We start from the raw sequence: 7,558 nt of genomic DNA on the forward strand, positions 1-7,558 counted from the left end.
TCGAGCCAACGTGGCCTCAAGCAGGCAGGTGAACGTGGCCGGAAGATGCAGGTCAGGGCCCGAGAGATATCAGCAGGTCTCTAGGACGCTCTGGTCAGATCTCAGATCTCAGAAGACAAGGCAGCCGCACCCCGGGGAGGGCGATGGAGCGGAAAGGACAGTCCGTGCAGGACAGAAGTGACGTGTGTGTGTTCCACACGGCTGGAACGTGATGTCCACGCCGGGCCAGAGCCAGAGATACGGCTGGGGAGATAAGCAGGGCCGGTGATGGAGGGACCGGCAAGCCTGCCCGGCTGGGACTCCGCCCTCCCGCCACGCGTGAGTGGATCCCAGAGCCAGAGATCCGGACATGATTCTGTGAGATTCCGTTGACGGCAGGATCTTGAGCAGGCGACACCAACACGTGAGGACCAGGAGAAGAGGGGGCGTTCCTGGAGGCTGGGTGTGTCCCGTGTCGTGACTGGTGGTGGGGGCACACAAGTGCGCACGTCTGAACACTTCGTAAGCGTGCACTGCGCTAGGAGTTATGTTACACCCACTGTGTGGACTGAACACACAGTAAGTGCAGATCAGCGCGATGCAGGCGAGAGACGGAGGGGCCCGAGGACATGCTCAGATGGGAGGTGACGGTGGGGAAGCGACGGGATGCCATGCCCCGCTGGCTCTGGGGACCCCTCCCAGGGATCAGGGTGCGTTCAGCTCTCCAGCCCCGGGCACCTGACTATGCCGAGGAGAAGCCCACCAGCAGCTCCGGGCTGGTGGGTGTGGGGAGGCCTGGCAAGGAGGGGCTGTGGAGACCTGGGGTGTGGGGCGCTTGCTCGTCCAAGGCCGGTGGCAGGACCGGCCTCCAGTCGCGGGGTCTCTGTAGTAGGACGCGGAGTCTGGTGGGAGCTCAGAGCTTGATGACGGCATGAACAACTGAGAGAAAGTGCTCAGGACCATACTCAGGCATTGCTAAATTACTTTGCTGTGAGGCGTCTCTTACCCTGAAAACGACTGGCTGGCAGACCCTCCCCGCTGTGCCTCTGAACGGGGCCACTGCTCAGGCCTTCGGGGCTCAGAAGGGCTCTCGCCAAGCTTAAGGTCTGCCATCGCCACCTTGATGTGCCTTTTTTTTTTTTTAATTGAAGTAAAGTTGATTTCCAACGTTGTGCTGGTTTCAGGCGGACAGCACAGTGATTCTCTTTTTCAGATTCCTGCTACACATCATTACGAGATACTGAGTATAGTTCCCGGTGCTGTACAGAAGGCATTATCATCCATCTGTTTAGTGTGTGACCGTGGTGTCTGTTAACCTCAACCTCCTAATTTGCCCCTCCCCCTTCCCCTTGGGTAACCATAAGATTGTTTTCTGTGCCTGTGAATCTATCTCACGTGCTCACCGGCTCGTCTCCCTGCAGCTCTTTGTCTTCTGGAGGGTGAGTGAGGTCGGTCTTCCTTCATGGCCTTTGTAGGGGAAGCAGCCTGGTGGCCCCTTGAGGCACCCCTTCCCCTCGTGGACCCCAGCTTCTCCCCCTGGGAGGTGAGGCGCTGGGCTCCTGGGGCAGCACCCTCTGAGCGCTGAGTCCCGGTGCCCAGGCAGGAGGCACCCGAGCAGAGAGCCAAGTGCTCCTGCCCCCAGGCTGGGGGGACACGTCTGCCCACCCTCTTCAAAGAGAGGGCGCAGGCTGGGCTCCAGAAGGAGGAAGAAGGCCGCAGTGCCCCAGGGTCATGTCCAGAGTCCCTGACGGCCAGAGCTGGACAAGCCCATCCCTGCCCGGACTTGCAGAGAACTCAGAGCCGGGCCCAGCCCCCTGATGGTTTAGCCCCAGTGCCTCGGGTTCCCCTGTGGGAGCGTCATCACCAACAGTGCAGGCATCGTCCTGTGGTGAGGGGGGGCTGGGCGCCCCGCTCATGCGGGAGACACCCCTCCCCTCCAACCCCAGACAGCCAGGCTGCCCCCCACCTCCCCCCAGGCACCAAACACACGGGGCCTCCAAGGCCCTGCCCCGACTTGTCTGTGCCTGATGGCGGCGACCCAGTGCTTCAGTGGGCAGGAGGCAGGTGGCCCAGGCTCCCCCGTCAGTCCAAGGAGCCCGGGGCCTGTTGGGTCCTGCTGGACGCAGCGCCGTGAACAAGGCAGGGCTCTCGTCCGTTCAGACACCCCGTGTCCCAGCCATCTCCTTATTCCCAGCTCGGTGCCACCACGGGATTGTGTTAGTGTTAGTCGCTCAGTCGTGTCCAACTCTTTGCGACCCCATGGACTGTAGTTCGCCAGGCTCCTCCGTCCATGGAATTCTCGAGGCAAGAATACTGGAGTGGGTTGCCATTTCTTTTTCCACCACGGGATTGCCCCCCAGTTTAAAATGGGCAAGAAGGACTCAGTCGTGGCCGAAGATTTGAAACTACAGGTAAGGAGCAGTCCTCTGATCCCTCAACCCAGCGATGCTGCTGATGAAGGGATGGTGATAAACAAAGTGACAGTGGTGGTGACGATGAAGACGGTGGCTGTAGTGACGATGAAGGCAAACGGTGATGGGGATAAGGAAGAAGACGGAGGCCTCGAGGAAGCAGGAGCCAGCTAGGGCTCAGCGTGGACTCGACTCCAGCCATGGTGGGAATACTTCAGCCATAGGAATTGGCAGGTTGCACCGATCCGGGCTTTTCTTTTGGGGAGAGCCAGTGAGCTGCTCCACCTTGAGCGGGACGGCACCTCTCACTCGGATGATAACCCGTCCCTGAGTCACACTGACGCTGGCTCCAGAATGGACCGAGCGCCCGTGTCCACTGTCGGCCTGAACCGCCAGCGTCCTGGCCCAAGGCACTGCCAGCTCTCGCCAAGCAGCCGCCACAGCCTACACACTGCTCTGGAGCTTCGATGGCCAGGCAGGGACTCGCCCTGCAGCCCAACTCGTATCCCGGCTGTTTCTCTGCGGGGCCCGGCCTCGACCAGCCCCTGCGGCTCCCCTGGGAGCTTCCGTCTTCCCTCTGCCTCCCCACCTGCCCCCATGACCAGGCCACCTCAGGAGAAGTACAGCCACCCCCGTGACCCCCCCCACCCTCAACCCCATTCCCTCCGAAGCCCCCCAATGCGGTCTTCTCCCTAACTCAGGACACTTGGGCATGAAGCGCGGGTGGTCTCGCCTGGTCTGGTTGGTGAGGCAGGAGCCTCCCGGGTTATAAAGCCCAAGTGCAGGGGTCTCGGGACATACCAGCTGTGGTCATCCCCACCCCCTCTGAGCAGCAGGATCTGGAGAGGCTTGTCCAGAATGAGAGGAAAGCGGGGCAGTGTGGCCTGCGAGGGACAGCGTGGGCACAGGGGGGGACCCCTCGACTGGGAGCCCTGGAGGGACCCAGCAGGGAGGGGCGAGGCCTAAGGCACGGCTTGTCAGAGACTCTGGAGGGAGCAGGGCTTTAACGGGGAGGGACAGGAGTCTGGAATCCTGCTTCCCGCGGCCACAGGACCAGAAAGCCCACAGGCCTCCCCTGGGCCCTCACAGCACTCCGCAGAGAAACGGAGGTGCCCCTGGGCTGTGCCCCCAGCCCAGCCGGTCCCTGGGGAAACGTCCAGCTCGCAGGACCTTGAACTCGGGCCCAAGGCCCTGACCCCACTGCTGTCCATGAAGGCCAGGCTCAAAGGCTTTGTGAAATCCAATAAGGACAGCAAACAGGGCTTTTCTTTTTTTTTTAGCAGCATGTGGGGCGAAAGAAACAAGGAAAACGATGCTGCTGCTCCCCTGGGCCGATGGGTGACAGCTGCCGACTTCCCTGGGGCTGTTTATCTGCCTGGACAGTGGACTTGGGCTGGAAGGAGCCATGTACCTGCCAGGCAGGCCCGGAAGATCGGAGGAGGGGCAGGTCACAGCCCTTGGCCAAACCACCGCTCAGGGTGCTGGGGGCGCGGGACGTGGCCCAGGAGGGTGCACGGGACACTGGCCGGAGCTCAAGGTCAGGGACAAGCAGAGGGGCACCAGGTGTCTGAGCAGCTAGGGGGCACCTGCTCACAGCCCCGCCCCAGATCGCACACTGCTTCTGGATTATCAGCCGGGGGGAGAAGGGCGCGGGGGCCCTGGGACGCAGCCTGGCCCCTCCAGGAGTGGTCAAGACAGAGGACTGTCATTCCTTTCTCTTGTGGGGCCAGCGGATGAGTCCGGAGGACAGTGTGGACGGCCGGGGTTCTCAGAGTCACCCAGAGGCCTTGTGACCATGCAGACCGCTGGGCTCACCCCCAGAATTTCTGATACAGTGAATCCCGGGTGGCCTGGGAACCTGAATTTCTAATAAGGTCCCAGGTGCTACTGCTGCTGCTGCTGGTCCAGGGACCACACTTTGAGAACCACTGGCCTAGGGGATGTTTGTGCGGGGTCGGGGATGGAAATGGGAACTGGATGATCAGAAAATGACTCTGCTGACTGAAGATGTCCGGATGGTGGAGGCAGAGGTGGGGTGTCCACAGTTCACTGAGAACCCACGATGTGCCAAGCAACAAGCCACCCTGAGGGACAGGTACCACCCCTGTTTCACAGACGAGGAGATGGCGGCTCAGAGAAGTGAAGCAACTTGCCCAAGGATGCACAGCTCGTAAAGTTCCAGAGATGCAGCCCAGAGTCTCTGACTCCACGGACAGGGCCCTTTTCACTCACCTCTCTGCTGTGCCAATGGTAGAATCGTGTCTGCTGCTGGAAGGATCTCTAATGGCGTGCCACAGGGCTCCATCTTCAACTTTGCCAAGTCATGCCAACCTCTATGTACATTATATAAAGTGGAGGGTGGCCATTTATGCTCAAAATATTTTAAGAATCTATCGGCGGGACTCCCCTGTGGGCCCAGTGCCTAAGACTCCACGCTCCCAGTGCAGGGGGCCCAGGTTCAATCCCTGGTCAGGGAACTAGATCCCACATGGAGGAACTAAGAGTCCACATGTTGCAACTAAGACCCAACTCAGCCAAATAATTAAAAAAAAAAGTATCAGGGAAAACATGGAAACAAGATTCATTCATTCATTCAATTAGTATTTATCAGGCTCTTGATGAAAGTGAAAGAGGAGAGTGAAAAAGTTGGCTTAAAGCTCAACATTCAGAAAATTAAGATCATGGCATCTAGTCTCATCACTTCATGGGAAATAGATGGGGAAACAGTGGAAACAGTGTCAGACTTTATTTTTGGGGGCTCCAAAATCGCTGCAGATGATGATTGCACCATGAAATGAAAAGACCCTTGCTCCTTGGAAGAAAAGCTGTGACCAACCTAGACAGCATATTAAAAAGCAGAGACATTACTTTAACAAAGGTCCGTCTAATCAAAGCTATGGTTTTTCCAGTGGTCATGTATGGTTGTGAGAGTTGGACTATAAAGAAAGCTGAGCCCTGAAGAATTGATGCTTTTGAACTGTGATGTTGAAGAAGACTCTTGAGAGTCCCCTGGACTGCGAGGAGATCCAACCAGATCCATCCTAAAGGAGATCAGTCCTGGGTGTTCATTGGAAGGACTGATGCTGAAGCTGAAACTCCAATACTTTGGCCACCTCATGCAAAGAGTTGACTCATTGGAAAAGACTCTGATGCTGGGAGGGATTAGGGGCAGGAGGAGAAGGGGACAACAGAGGATGAGATGGCTGGATGGCAACATTGATGCGATGGACATGAGTCTGAGTAAACTCCGGGAGTTGGTGATGGACAGGGAGGCCTAATGTGCTGCAGTCCATGGGGTCGCAAAGAGTCAGACGTGACTGAGTGACTGAACTGAACTGATGATAATTTATTATTGATTGTACAAAGATAATGAAAATTTGGACTCTAAAAATCCATCTACAGGATTCCCTGGCAATCGAGCGGTTAGGACTCTGCGCTCTCAATGCAATGGGGCACAGGCTTGATCCCTGGTCAGGGAACTAAGATCCCACATGCATCATGAGGAAGCCAAAAAAGAAAAAAATCCATCTACAACTCCATGGACCTGACAAACATTCTAGCTTTTTTTTTTTCTCCCCCCGATTCCTTTCCAGCATCTGCCCACAGGCCCACGATTTTTTAAAAAACAATTATTTTTTTAGATTTTCTTTCTTTAACTTGGCTGCGCTGGGTCTGCCGTGCAGACTTTTCTCTAGCTGTGGCGAGCGGCGGCTACTCTCCAGTTGCGGTGCGCGGGCTTCTCATTGCAGTGTCTTCTCTCGTTGCAGAGCACGGGCCCTAGGCACACAGGCTTTAGCATTTGCAGCTCATGGGCTCTAGAGCGCAGGCTCAGCAGTGGTGTACAGGCTCAGTTGCTCCGAGTAACGTGGAATCTTCCCAGGCCAGCATTTGGCCCCGTGTCTCCTGCACTGGCAGGCAGACTCTTTACCACTGACCCACAAGGGAAACACCCCTTGTTTCTACCATAAAGGGTTTGCACGTTGCCTCCAGGCTCTGTAGCTGTCGTTTCCAAAGGCTGAAGAATGGTCCTCTCTGAGCACTGGCCACGCTGGCTGGAAGTCGCCTAGTTTTTGCTCTGAACATGAGCGCTTGGTGGGTGCCTCCTTGTCTGTCATGGCCAGGGTTTGTCTGTTGCTTCAGGTTTCCGCTTAGGATTGGGATTCAGGCTCCGGGGATAGCTGTGCAAAGAGAATGAGATGCAAAGCCATTGGCAGGGGTGGGGGGAGTGGAGTCAACATCAAGTTTTCCCATTGGATTCAAATATCAGAGTCGGGGAAACCGAGTCACAGTAGATAAGCAAGGTGACGTGCAGTTCTGGCCGGTTGGTGGAGACCCCACCTGGGTCACCAGTTGGCCCCTGCTGTCCTGGTGGCCTGGCTATTCCAAACACTTACCTCTCTTTCAGACTGTTTCAGCTGTTCTGGCAACAGCGTCAAGAACGTGGTTTACAAAGAGAAGGGCCGCCAGTCTGGAAGGGAGTCCAGTGTATTGGGCACCTCCAGGGCCCAGGAGGTTCCTGGGCTGTTATCTCAGCTCACCTCCCAGCAGCGGCAGGGACAGAGGCCCCCAGCCCCACTGCATCGCCGGTGGTACAGCCCGTGTCCCTCTGCATTCCAGCCCCGGGACATCAGAGTCTGTGGGACCAGGGCCTGAGTCTCAATGTGTCTTTATTTTTTTTTTTTCTAATTTTATTTTATTTTTAAACTTTACATAATTGTATTAGTTTTGCCAAATATCAAAATATTTGGCACAGGTATACATGTGTTCCCCATCCCGAACCCTCCTCCCTCCTCCCTCCCCATACCATCCCTCTGGGCCGTCCCAGTGTGTCTTTAAATCCACCCCCTCCCAAGTGATTCTGATGAGCAGCAGGGATGAGAGGCACAGCTCTGCCGTCTGCAGCTCATAGACAAGACAACGGAAGCCCAGAGAGGTTAAGTCACTCGCCTAAAATCACACAGCTAAAAGCAATGGAGCCAGAATCCTGGTTGGTCTGACTCCAGAGTGGAAGTCTTTTACACCCTAGCCTGGACCCCTGTCCACCCTGAGTGTTCGGCAGACACAGTCATTCCCCTGCCAAGACTTTCCCACGTTGGTTGTTTTTTTTTTTTTTTTGGCTACACGGGTCTTCCCTAGTTGCAGAGAAACTCTAGCTGCAGTGCTTGGGC

This window comes from Bos grunniens, chromosome 18, assembly GCF_055505025.1.
Source record: "Bos grunniens cultivar Pamir isolate PY7600 chromosome 18, Bosgru_T2T1.0, whole genome shotgun sequence".
In the NCBI taxonomy this organism is placed as follows: domain Eukaryota; kingdom Metazoa; phylum Chordata; class Mammalia; order Artiodactyla; family Bovidae; genus Bos; species Bos grunniens.